Here is a 13,470-nt window from a genome sequence, read left to right as displayed (position 1 = left end):
GCCCCCGCGAGGCCCGTGAGGGAGAGCACGAGGAGGAGCGCCCCTAGCGCGATCACAGGCCGCTCCAGGAATCGTTCACAGTCGGTGGTTGACGAGCGGTGGCTGAGCCAGGCCTCACCCCCCAGCGTGACGAACGGGAGCGCGGACGTCGCCGGTCCCAAATCTCGCCTCCTCCACCGTCTTTGTGGCGGCCGATTTGAGCGACCTCGGACCGCCGCGGACGCGCGCACCACGCCGCCCGCACCCCCCGGCAGCTAGGATGGCCGCCGCCGCCGGACCCGGATCTCGCCTCCTCCACCGCCTTCGCCGGATCTACGCGGTGCCGCCGTTCATCGGGGACTGGTGAGAAGCTATCGTTTGCTCTTGCCGCCCTGGCCCTAGCCCTGGTAGTCGGCGCCGCCGCAGCCCTGCCTTAACCTCGCCCTGGTAGCCGGCACCGCCGCAGCACACACACTCGGTGAGAAGGAAGAACAGACAGACGAGAGAGTAGCTGTGGTTGAATTTGAGAAATAAACGTGTGACAAACTATACTACTTCAATCATTCCTATACTACTCAAGCATTATTTTACTATTATAAATTTACTATTCCACCCTTAATTACATAAAACAATTTCAAAAATAGAATTATCCCATCTTTTTTAAGGGCTAATCCCACCAATTTTAGTATGCACTTGGTGCGTATAGTCCCACCCTTTAGTACGCACTCGGTGCCTATCTAATTGGTTTCTTTTGGTTCCTCTGCTTTTTTAGCCGTCGGATCGGCCCTCGTGAGCCATCCATTTTCCGACAACCATTGTAAAAATTCTCTATAAAAATTGTTCTAGCAAAAATGAGTACACTTTAAAAATAAAGATATCAGTAAAACCTATCTAATGCAAGGTGATCTATCTACAGAATCTAAAAATACATTCATTAGGAAATAAACTTTAAATGTTAGAAGTACATCTACTGGGAAAACGGTCGATCGTATCCTGGGCTGCCGGCCCGGCAGAGATCAGATATGGATAGTTTCATACACATGTCGAAGGCTGCCCTAGGCCTCTAGGACATATTTGGTTGGGTGGCTAACCCCTGTCTAGACTGTAGGAAATCACTTTCCAGGTGTTTGGTTATCTATTTTTAGCCTCTAGCCATGCCCACCTTAGACACTTTAAGTTTGTCTGGTTGGGTGACAACCTCCGACATGGTTTCCTGTAGCATAGGCTTATTTGGTTAACTGTAAGTAGACTGTGGCCTGTCTCCACGAGGCCATCCGTACGCACCTGGCCTGGCCAGGAAAGAAACGCACCTGGCCTGGTCAGGAAAGAATGCAAGTGCAGCTCGTTTTTCTGCGGCCAGGCTTCCAAGCCCCGGTCGGCATTTCCGTCACCTCCCAGTGCTCGGTGCGTGACAGATGCGAGGAGATCGACGGTGCAAGCCGGTCATGGAGTCCTCGACCCTCCTCTGCAGCCAGGTGCACCGAACCACTCCGCCGGTAACCATGCGAGCGCGGGCGCGGCTACCGCGGCGGACGCCGTACTCACGGAGCGCGCCGAAGAGGAGCAGCAGGGTGAGGTACGAACCGGCCACGAAGGCGACGGCCGCGGCGTCGTCCCTGGCGCGGTAGATGGCGAGGACGGAGTTGACGGTGAGCACGCCGAAGCCTGCACCGGCGACCCAGGTGTGCCCGCGGTCACGGTTGTTGTCCGCCATGGCTAGTGGTGGAGGTGGAGTGTGTGCGCGTGGCAGAGTGAGACATGGTGGTGGCAGCTGGGAGCCTTATCCGTTGACGAACGCGACTACTAGTAGTGAAACTAGTTGTCCAGCCGGTGTATGCAGGGGCGGATCCAAAGGGGGGGGGGGGCTGGGGGGGGCTCCAGCCCCCCTTAATGGCTTGATTTCAAGCCTAATCACTATAGGAAAAGCTTAATTTCACCATTAAATCTTCATGAAAATCAACATCTCCATTGTTTTAGCCCCCCTTATCCCGCATCGTGTATCCGCCACTGGGTGTATGCGTATATATTTGGACTTGATTGAAGCCGGAGTGAACTTCTCCAAGATTTCGGTCTTCAAAACCCTTCTCGCCGCTGATGCTCGTCCGCTCTCGGCCGCCACGGAGCTCGGCAGCTCCTCCGCTCTCGGTTGCTCTTGGTGGTGTTCGTGCACGCAGATCAGGTGTTCAAGGAAATGTCTGAGAGGAGCTAATCTTACCAGAACAGAGAAGAGGTTATTCTAAACAAAAGAAACCAGACAACCATTAGAGCATACGACTAAACAACTATAGATTCTGAAACCAGGCTTAGACTATCCAGACTTAGGGCGCGTTTGGATCGCGTCCGCAGTTTGCCACGCCACACATGTGGCCACGCCAAAAGTTCGGCGGCTGATTCAGGGCCGTCCCTGCGGGTGTGCAGCCAGGGCGACGGCGCAGGGCCTCCAATTTTCTAGTACCATAACCCATATAGCTAAGCAGATTTTGTTTCGTTGGTCCAAAACAGGATCACCCACTGGCAAGCTTAATAAAAAAATGGTTTTCCGGAGGCCGCACGGCGTCGTTTTGTCTCCCGACTCCTGCGATCCCAAACATGTCCGTCTTCTATCGGCCATGTATCGCGAGTGACAGCAACAGCGAGGCACCGAGGCAAGGCCCTGAAGGCTGAAGGTAATACTAATCATTTATATTTCTTTTTTTCCAATTCATTCACATTGAACTATAGCGAGTAGCGGATCAATCTCTAAATTTTGTTCTTTTCATCTATACTCGCCTAGTGGACTAGTGTTTGAAGATTGAAGCCATATCTTCTGTAAATCGGTCTAAAAATTTTGAATCGAGCTGGCAAAAGCGTAAGAAAAAACAAAGAATAGAGATTTTTTTCTAAACTAGTAGGCCTCATTTTTTAGTTTTGTACAAGGCCCCGTATCTCCTCGGGACGGCACTGGCTGATTTGTCCGCCGCATGTTAGGCAGATTACAGCATAAAAAATCAACCGAGTGCTTGTGGCAAGAGGTGTGGCATGCCGCAAGTCCGGCCATGCACCAAACGCCCACGAAACTTCGGCACGGAAACTGTGGCGCATTGTGGCAAACTGGACGCGATCCAAACGTGCCCTTAGATTCTAGACTAGAAATAAGCCAGTGAACTAAACACGCCCTGCCCTGGCTCCAAAAGAACGCAGGAATTGACCGTTTTTGGCTGGCCAGGCTTGGCTCAGCTCCTGTCCCTGTTCCGCTCACCTCCCTCGCGGTCACCGGTGCTCATCGTCCCCTCCCCACCGATGTTCCTCCTCTGGAGTGTGGATCCGTCGCATGCGCCTCACCTCACGCCCTCCACAATGACGGTCACCGGTGCTCATCGTCCCCGCCAGTGTTCCTCCTCTGGAGTGTGGACCTCTCGCCTGCGCCTCACCTCGCGCCCTCCACAATGACGCTCGGTCCCCTGATGGAGACGAAGGGAGGGTGCTGCCTCGTGCTGATGTACGGCGCCGCCGCGGCCGCAGGCAGGCGGGTGGAGGGGGCGGAACCCAAGATGGCGTCCTCATCGCGGTCCTCGTCCTCGTCGTTGCATCGCCGACGCATCAGCACGCGACGCTGCAACTCCTCGCCGCCATCGGGCCGCAGCAGCACCAACTCGCGACGTTGCATCGCCGACGCATCTGCTGCGCTCCTCCTCACCTCCCATCTCACACCCGCGCTCACCCGCACCTGTCTGCTCTCTTTTTTCGCGATCGGGTCTTTTACCCATTTTTCATTAAGAGGAAAGGCCAAAAGAGAGGCCGGACAACAGTTACATAGGACTCACAAGTAATCCTAGGATTACCTGCGGAATCTGAAAGACACAAACGAACAGCAAGAAAACACGAGGGGGGAACCTCCACTTCAAAACACCAACCGACTATGCCTGCAAAAGAAAAATACATCCGCGCAATGGTCGCCAACAGAGGGGGTGAAGCCGTGGTGGCAAAGCATCCACCGATAGAAAGCCCAACATATCCGTAAGCGACCAGGTAGCCGTTGTGAAGAAGAAGACGACAGTGTCCGCAAGCGACCAGGTAGCCGCTGCGAAAAAAAACTACCGTTTCCGCAAGCGACCAGGTAGCCGCGCGCTCGCCTTGCAGTGTCGGCCGGCGAGGAGCTCGTGAAATCAAACACAATCAATTACTCCCATGTAGCTCGATTGGAGCATGCTCTGTCTGCTCACCTGCCCCCGCCTAGCTAGCGATCAGCAGGGTAATGGATAATAAGGCCAGGCAACAGTCTTTGTCTTCATTTTTTATGAAAAGAACGTGGGGCCCACTTGAACCCAAACCGTAACCTCAACACAAGCCGAACGATGGATTGGGTTTTAATGCTAATTTCCTAACCCACCACGCTATAACCCAGCACATATCCATTTCCTGATCCTACTCACTGTCCAAACACCACCAAAGGGGTAACCTTACCAATTCAGAGGAGAGATGAGTGTATTAAAATAAACCAGGCAACTAAACACAACCTGGGGCTAGCCAGGCTAACACAGTACAAACAACAAGAAGTTGGCTTGATGGGAGCAGGCCAAAGCTGCTCAAGTTAGGATTCTAACCAGGTTAGAAGTTGATCGGGAAGCCAAACACACCCAAAGGGGTAACCTTATCAATTCAGAGAAGAGTTGAGTGTATCAAAATAAATCGGGCAACCAAACACAACCTGAGGCTAACCAGGCTAACACAGTATAAACAACCAAAGATTGACTTGATAGGAGTAATCTTCGTGTACTGTTGTTCCACTGCAATGAGATTTGGAATCTTCATGGTCTAGCGGTCTAGCCATGAAGCCCATCCCTTGTGTTGGGCCTATCATCTGGTGGGGCAGTATTTGCCCATTTTTCCTTTTTCACAACTATATTAGATTAGAGTTAACAACACTAAACTGACTGGCACCAGGTATGCTAAACAATCCGTACATCGTAGTGCAAATGATCTTTTCTTGTGGCTACCGAGTTTTTGACCATTAGCCTAGTGATATATGAGCTAAGTGAAATTTGCTTTTAAGGTCATATTCTCTCATGCATGTGACAAATTGGGTCTACATTAAGATTATTAACGTGGTGCTCGAGAGACAATTTTATCTACTGATTTTATGACGATGTTTAGATATGTTTGGATCATCTCTTCAATTATAATAATATGATAAAATAATCTCAAGATTATCCAAACACATCAAATTATGGTTAGATTATGATAATTTAACCAACAGGTTATTATAATCCTATAATACATATAAAAATTACTATTAGGAGATTATATGTGTTGACAGTCAAAAGTGATAGATCAGGCATATGAAAGACTTCGTGACGACCGAGAATCAATTCAAGCGTCAACAATAGGTGAAAGTACAGTAATCCAACTCCTATATATAATCTCGTGATCCAACAAAATCCAGCAGATTATTATAATCACATTGACAATCAAGATTCCAATAATCCAAGCGTGAGCTAAACATTCCCTTACAAATCTCGATATGCATGTATGGTGATGCGGACGGGACAGCCATTGAGGTGCTATATTAGGGTCTGTTTGGTAGAGCTATATTCCTAGATTCTTAGCTCTGGCTCCTTGATTCTTCGATAGATATAGTCATTTTAGTTGATTCCAGTGGGGTCAAGATGGAGAGCAGGTGATAAATGATTCGGAGTAATTCTGGTGGGGATTGGTTATGGAGTAGTGAGGAGACTATGTTCTTTTTATTAGCTTCCAGTGTAAATGGAAGAAGCGATTCTTCTTTGCTCTCTACCAAAATTTGTGCATCTTTTTTTCTTTTTAGCTGAGGAGGAGTGATTGTCGTGGAGAAGTTTATCCAAAGAGCGCTGCCAAATGGCCCCTTGGTACCGATTGGCACGCGGAATCCATTACGGCCTGGTTGTGACTTGTGAGGGGGAAAAGACCACCTCCAAAAACAGTTTATGCGGTAGCGTAGATGTGTCCAAACAATTGTACACCTCAGCCAGTTTTGTGTTAAACTGTGTTGAACACCCCGGTACCGGTTGTAGTAGCATCAACTTATATAAAAACTAACATGCACGAAGACCATGATTAAAGATGTCAACGGCCCCGTTCCCTGATTTCCCGTGGAGAATTCACCAATTAGGAGACGGGGATGGTACAAATTTTCTCCCCATGGAAAATTAAATGGGAAAAAAATCATCCCCATGGGGGATGACGGGGACGGGGATGGTATGCATGCCCTCGTCCCTGTTCACCGCAGGGACCCGAAATGTGCACTAAGGAGACTGCTGCTTAAGCTAGCTGGGCTAGCTGTCTGCTGAGCGCGTAGTTGGGCCGACCCGTCGTAGCCGCAGAGCTGGGCCAGCGGCCTGCGCGGCGTGGGGGCGCAGCTGATGCGCGTGGCCCGGTCATCAGCCGAGCCAAGCCGCCGCTTCTGCCTCCTCCTCCTCACTCGTCACTTGCCGTCTCCCTCGTTGACGCCCCAATCCATTCCCCCCGATCCCTAGACCCCAGCCGCTTCGATTACGCAACCCGCCTCGCAAACCCAGCTCTCCCGCTCTCTCCCTCTCCCATGCACCCCAAACCCTAGCTTGCTGCCCACCCACGGCCCACCCGCTGGTCATGCGCGCCTCCGCCTCCACGGTCCCCATGGAAGCCTCCGCCTCCGCCCGCAGATCCGCCGCGGGCCCTGACCCCGGTGGCGCTAAGAAGCCGCGCCTCGCGCAGCCGCCGCCGCTTCCTCCAATGGCGCCGCCAGTGCCGCCATCGCCGCCGAGCAAGCGCTGGTCGACGAGCTGCTCGGCCAGTACCGGACCGCGCTCGGGGAGCTCACCTTCAACTCCATGCCCATCATCACCAACCTCACCATCATCGCCGGCGAGAACCTCCAGGCTGATGCGGGGATGGGGATCCCCGCGGGGATTAAATCCCCGAGCGAAGACGGGGATGGGGAAAAAGTGCTCCCCGTGAGCCTTCACGAGGACGGGGACGGGGGAAATTTGCCTCCACGGAGATGGGGATGGGGCAGTAACTTCCGACGGGGAATTCCCCGTTGACATTTCGAACCATGATCGGTTCTTTCCCTAAGAGTTGTTGGTTCTGCCTGTGGCAGCAATCGCTGCTACGTAAATCATTTTGTACCTAGTATTACTAACCCACTCTCATCTTTTGCAGCATACTTAATTTGTTTAGCTGGTACGTACAAGAAAATTAGAAGAGGCTAGTGTACTTGAGCCCTGTCATCTTAGGTTTTATGGCTTTCTGTCGTCCCTGCGTACAGGAGGAAGGGCCCAGAGAGGAGTTGGCCGGGAGAGGCACGAGGTTGCAAGCGACTGCCGTATTCGGCGCCATGTTTAGCGCTACAAAGCATGTGGTACATATCTACGACAGAAACACGCGAACGCTAGCTAAGTGGGTCTCTCTCCTCTTCCGTTGCATTGGGAGCGCTAATCATGTCTGATACAGACATCTATCCGTCCGCCGAACGCTCTATGCTGACTGAAAAATCGGACTTGCCGTCCCGGGCGGGCGCTAGCGTCAGGACGCTGCCGTAGGGACAGGGTAAACTAGCGCATAGTGGGTTGGACTCGTGAGGGAGCGCACTAACAGTAGGTCCGCATTGCCCCAGACATCGCCCACGCTGCCGGCTGCTTTCTACGCGTATCCCATGTATAACACCTGATTTAAGTTTTGAAACATCCAGATGCAACAGTTGTAACATACTACCTCCGTTCAAAAAAGAATGCAACTATAGGTTGCGTGCCACGAAAAGTAGTTCATGTTTGACCAATTTTTCAATGAATAATAGTCACAGCTATGTCTTTAAATTAATTTATTATGAAAATAAATTTCGTAATTAATCTGATGGTATTTCTTTGGTGTCATAAATATGGATATTTTTTTATCTATAATCGGTCAAGTTTAAGATACTAAAACGTGATACTGTGCTAGAATTGTATTCTTTTAGGGATGGAGGTAGTACAAAAGAAGACAAATGTGAAAGGATCAAGATGCCCAATAGAGAGGGTGAATTAGACTAATTCTAAATTCTTTGCAATAATTAAGCCATACACTTAGCTCACTTCACCCCTCATGCCTAAAATATGTTATTATTGTTCTACCGCATAAAAGTTTTGCACTCTAAGTTCCAATCCTACCCTAACATGGCAATTCTAGAAATATAAAGACATGGAATGAATTGCTCAAATATAAATGCATAAAATAAAGAGAGAGAAAGGAACGCGGCGATGTTTTTTCGAGGTATCGAAGAGTCGCCACTCCCCACCTGTCCTCGTTGGAGCATCCGCGCAAGGGTGTAGCTCCCCCTTGATCCGCGCAACGATTAAGTGCTTTCCACGGGCTGATTCTTCGACACTCCGTCGTGGTGAATCGTGCAAAACCGCTCACAACTTGAGTTGCTCATCCACAAGTTCCACCGGATGATCACCAAGCTCCCAATCACCACCGAGTCATCTAGGTGATGGCGATCACCAAGAGTAACAAGCACAAACTCTCACTTGACCACGATAAGCCAAATAAGAAGGGTGGATGCACACTTGCTACTCTCTATACACTAATGAGGTCCTTAATCTTGGATTCTTAAATCTCAATCATCTCGCTAGGCTCTTGCTCTTTCTTGCACTCCAAAGGTATTTCTCAGCTGAATAAATTGGTAAGAGACCTCCCATGGATGAGTGGAGTAAGTATTTATACCCCCTCGTTTAAAACATAACGTTTGGAGGCTGAGTCAACACTCTGCGGGGTGACCGAACGCTCCAGTCAGGGTGACCGAACGCTCCGGTCAGTTATCCCCGCCACTGTGTCAGAAAAAGCCGTTAAGTTCTGACTGGACTCATACCAGCGCCCGGTTAGTACTGACCGGACGCATCCGGTCAAGAAAAACGCTCTCTGGAACCTTACTGATGTTGACCAGACGCTGGCACCTAGAGTTCGATCACTTCACTGTTCAGCGTCCGGTTAGTTATCGGATCCTAACCAGCGTCCAGTCAGCACCGACCGAACGCGTCCAGTCAAGAAAAACCCTCTCTGGAGCTTCTATGGAGTTGACCGGACTCAGGTACCCAGCGTCCGGTTCACCTTCACTCAGCATCCGGTCAGTACCAGACGACTTCAGTTGATCCAATGAATTGACCGGACTCACCCTCCAGCGTTCGGTCAGTACCAAACGACTTCAGTTGATCAAATGAACTGACCGGACTCACCCTCCAGCGTCCGATCAATCATTTGACCCTACATTCACTTCAAACTCGAAATTCTATGTGAATGAAGTTTACTCCAATTGATTTTAAGGCTATTCCTAAGTTACCTAGTGCTAGGTTTGACAAGTGTGCACCACACCTAACCCACTAGACTCACCTAGGTCAAGCTACTAGTCTATACCCCCTTAATAGTATGGCCAAAGGAAAAAACAAAGTCCAAAACTACTCTAAGTGTCTCTCCAACACCAAACGACACTTAGAACTAGTTCGTCCTTAACCTTGTCGTCCATCCTTTGAAAACCAAAACGATTTCCATCGATAGGGGCATGACAATCATGATTGTCCAATCAAATGCCATTACCATGACCTAACTCAAATTACCTCTACAAAACACACATTAGTTATAGTAATCTCGTATCGTCATTAATCACCAAAACCCAACTAGGAGCCTAAATGCTTTCAATCTCCCCCTTTTTGATGATTGATGACAACACAACCTCAAGTATGTAAAAGAGATGAGTGAGGTTTTCAACATGCTTGGTTCACATAAGCTTTTGATAATAAGAACAAGGGGTTCAACATGCTTATATGACCCAAGCCAACATGGTGTACTCAATAGATATGAATTAAGCATGAGTACAAGAAGTAAAGCTCATTTGAATCGGAGTAAAAATGTGGAAACAAACCAAATGAGCATAACCAAGTGACATGACATATATATATAAATCAATGTAGAGAGCACACATGTCACATAAGTCTCACCATCACATGTAAATAAGACAATGCATGAAAGTAAACATGAATGCAGGAAGTCTCACACAAAAGAAACGAATCATGCATGAAGTCTCACACAAAATAAACGAATCATACGCTCCCCCTAGATCTAATGCTCCCCTTAGATCTAACATACTCGCTCCCTCTCCTCCTTTGGCGTTAAGCACCAAAACCTGAGGGTCGAACAGCGGGACAGGAGCAGTCGAGTCAGGCGCTGAGGTGTGGTGAGAGATCTGGAACTAAGCATCATCATCCTCTAACCCTGAACTCTGAGTGGTCTGACCCTCTGTCGTTGGAAGTGAAGGTGAAGCAGTCTGGGTCTACTCAGTAACTGGCTCAGCCTATGACTCAGGAAGTATCACTATAGGAAGTGGAGCCACATCTGCCTCTGTCGCTGTCGCTGAAGCCTCAAGTATAGGAGTGACTATCTGAGGTGGCTCGGATGATGCAACAGATGATGGGAGCATCTCGGTAGTCCCAATAACTGGAGCAACTGTGGTAGGGACAGGGACTCATAACTCTAGAGGTGTAGGCTGCCCTATAAACTCACTGAAGGTAGCACCGAGACTCCTAGAGACTGGAGTGTCTGTCACTAACACTTAAGAACTCTGAGGCGGAGTAAAGCCCGTAACAATAGGAGTAAAGTGAGGACCTTGAGCTGTCACTGGTGAAGCAAACCGCTAGGACACCTACTCTGTAGGTGAAGCAAATTGAGTAGCTGGTTGTCCCTGACTCTGAAGCCCACTGGGTTGTACAGCTGGAGTCGCTGGAGTGGTGGTAGCAGGCTAGCCTATCTAAGGTGTAGACTGCTGAGGAGCAACCCCAATAGCAGCGACGACATGCTACATGAAGCCAACTAATTGCTGCTGAGTCATAAGCTACTGCTGCTGCATGGCCTGCTGCTGCCTCTGAACTCATCCTATCGAGTCTGAACCTAAGCAAGTGTAGCTGCGGTCTCCTATGCCTAGCATGCCTAGTCCTGCCTCATCCACTCAAGTACAGCTAGAAGAGTTGGGTCTATCTACGGCGCTTGTGGTGGAGCGGAGCTAGAGCCACTGGCCTCTCTATCGTGTGGTCGAGGAGCCATCTGTGAAATCGGCTGATAGTCATCATCAGAGCTGTCACTCGGGTCACTCTCGACCACATCCTCCTGCTATACATCAAGCTCCTCCTCCTCTGTCGCTGCAATGCCGCTGATGATCGCATCTTGCTATGCTGCTGTCTCTGTGACCTCTGGGCGATGGCTCAACTGGTGATGTGTCCTCGCACGACTGTGACATAGCATCTGGGTCTTGTCATATGGTGGAAACTCAATAGTAGCACCTGTGTACTCTGCCATTGTCTCAGGAGACTTCTGTGTAACTGCCTTTCGGATGAGGAAAGTGATCCAATGAACATACGGTAGCTGATGGTGACCTTTGAAGCCCTCTGCTAGTGTGTCCTCCATCTCTGAAAGTATCACATCCCAAATATCAAAAGCAGTCTGAGACACAAGGTGATACACTAGCCACAACTAAATGTGAGTCAGACCCTCGCAGTAGCCCATCCTTAGAAGCAGTGTCCACCTCATAATAGCATCAAGGAGTCGAGCTATAGGTGTAAGATCACGTGGTGTCCTACTCGACCCCTCACCAAATAGCTCTGTGAAGCATGGTCTGACAAGGTCTGTAGGTGGCACAAGTCTGCCGTGAGGGCGTCTCAAAGGCTCTGTCTATCCATAGCATACCTCGTGAAGGCGAATAAGGGACTCTAGAATCCCCAAAATCTCTCTGACCCTCAAGCTCTGGAGCCTATAGTCACGGCCTCTGAATGCAAAGTGAATGAATCTGTGCCTCGGGTCAATCCAAAGAGAGGAGTAGAACTCACGGACCCATGACGAAACATAGCGGCCAGTCCGTCCAAGATCTATCAACCATGGTAGATATGAGAGGTGAGGATGAATCTGCTCGCCTGCAGCTGCAACTAAAGACTCTATGGAGCAAACCCACTGAGATCTGAAAGCAACACCACTGTTAAGATATGTATTATAGAAATCGTCCTGCAACATAGTGTAGAAGTTCTCTGATGCACGCCCATCCCACCTTGGCAGAAACCAATCCTCAAACTGTACGAAGCGGAGCTGCTGCACCTATCTAGTTGTGGCTGCCCTCAGGTCAAGGTGAACCACCGGAGGCGGATCCTGTGGTCTAGGATGTCGATGAGAGCCCCTCCTCTATGTCTCAGGCCTCGGTGACACCTGAGTGCGTGTACGACCAGAGCGTCGAAGCTGTGGCTGTGCTGCCTGCTCTGTCTCCTCAATCTGCTCTGCTTGCTGAGTACCCTCTATCTGCTCTACTGACTGTGTCTACTTCTCAGTCTCCCCCTGAGGCTGACTCTCCTCTAAAGAGGCATGTCGTCCTCCAAGCATGACAGTCCTAGGTGGACTACCATGACGAGTCTCAACCCTCTCGACAGTGGCCCTCTATGCTGGTGACAACTGATCACCTATACAAATGCCACTCCAAGATCCACCTCTCTCGGCACGCTCTGCGGTGGCTGCCACTGCTTGCTGCTCTCTCTCTATCTCCACACCAGCGAACTTCCGCTTCTTCGTTGTAGTCTTTTTCGCCTTTCCTTTTTCTTGAGCAGTTAGGCGAGGCGAAGGCCTTGGATCCACATCACCGGGACCACCTCCGGCATTCTTGCAACGTGCCATTGCTGAAGCTGTCGAGAAACACTGCCACTGACAGGAAACAACTGCCGACTAACACTCGTGAGGCTTGGCCTCAATCCGTACTCGCAGGCTTCGCCTCAAGTTTACTGACAACTGCTAATTCAACCACAGGAGCACCGACTCGCTGCACGATGGAATAGATAGGAAATATAAATAATCACTATATTCATCTAGAGGTGCGAAACCCTAAGAAGCAAGCAGTAGATAAGAGATTGAAAGCGATGGCTTGCTACCTGATGAAATTCAACGAACCGGCGACCAACGAGCAAAGGAGAGGATCATGGGGTACCACGGGGATCGACAATCTTACGTTTAGGGTTAGGGTTGGACAACGCGAAGTGGTGTGGCGATCGAGGAGATGCGGTGGTGCAGTGGATGGCGGCATGGGCAGGAGCTAGGCACCAGCGTGGCTGGGGCAAGTGGTGGCGCAGGCGCGGCTAGGTGATGGCGCTAATGCGCGGCATGGAGCGCGACGGCGCTGTGGAGGCGTAGGCATGGCACTGCAGACGCGGGTGCGAGTGCGGCGGCGCGATGCAGGCGCGGAGCGGGCATGGCTAGGGCAAACACAGGCGTAGGAGAGGTAGGCGCAGGAGCGGTGGCGTGATGCAGTCGTGCAGCGGGCACGGCGGCGCAACTGTGAAGGTAGGCACGGGCGCGGTGGCTGCGCGACGGTAGGGATGCATCGGCGCGGGATTAGGGCAGCAATAGTGGTGCGGCGTACGAAGATATATATGGTGGCCCCCGTGTGTCAGAGAAGGAAAGAAGTTTGAGATCCACTCAGATTCAACTGATCGGATGCAC

Source organism: Miscanthus floridulus, chromosome 2 (assembly GCF_019320115.1).
Source record: "Miscanthus floridulus cultivar M001 chromosome 2, ASM1932011v1, whole genome shotgun sequence".
In the NCBI taxonomy this organism is placed as follows: Eukaryota; Viridiplantae; Streptophyta; class Magnoliopsida; order Poales; family Poaceae; genus Miscanthus; species Miscanthus floridulus.
Note: the sequence above shows the minus strand (reverse complement) of the source record.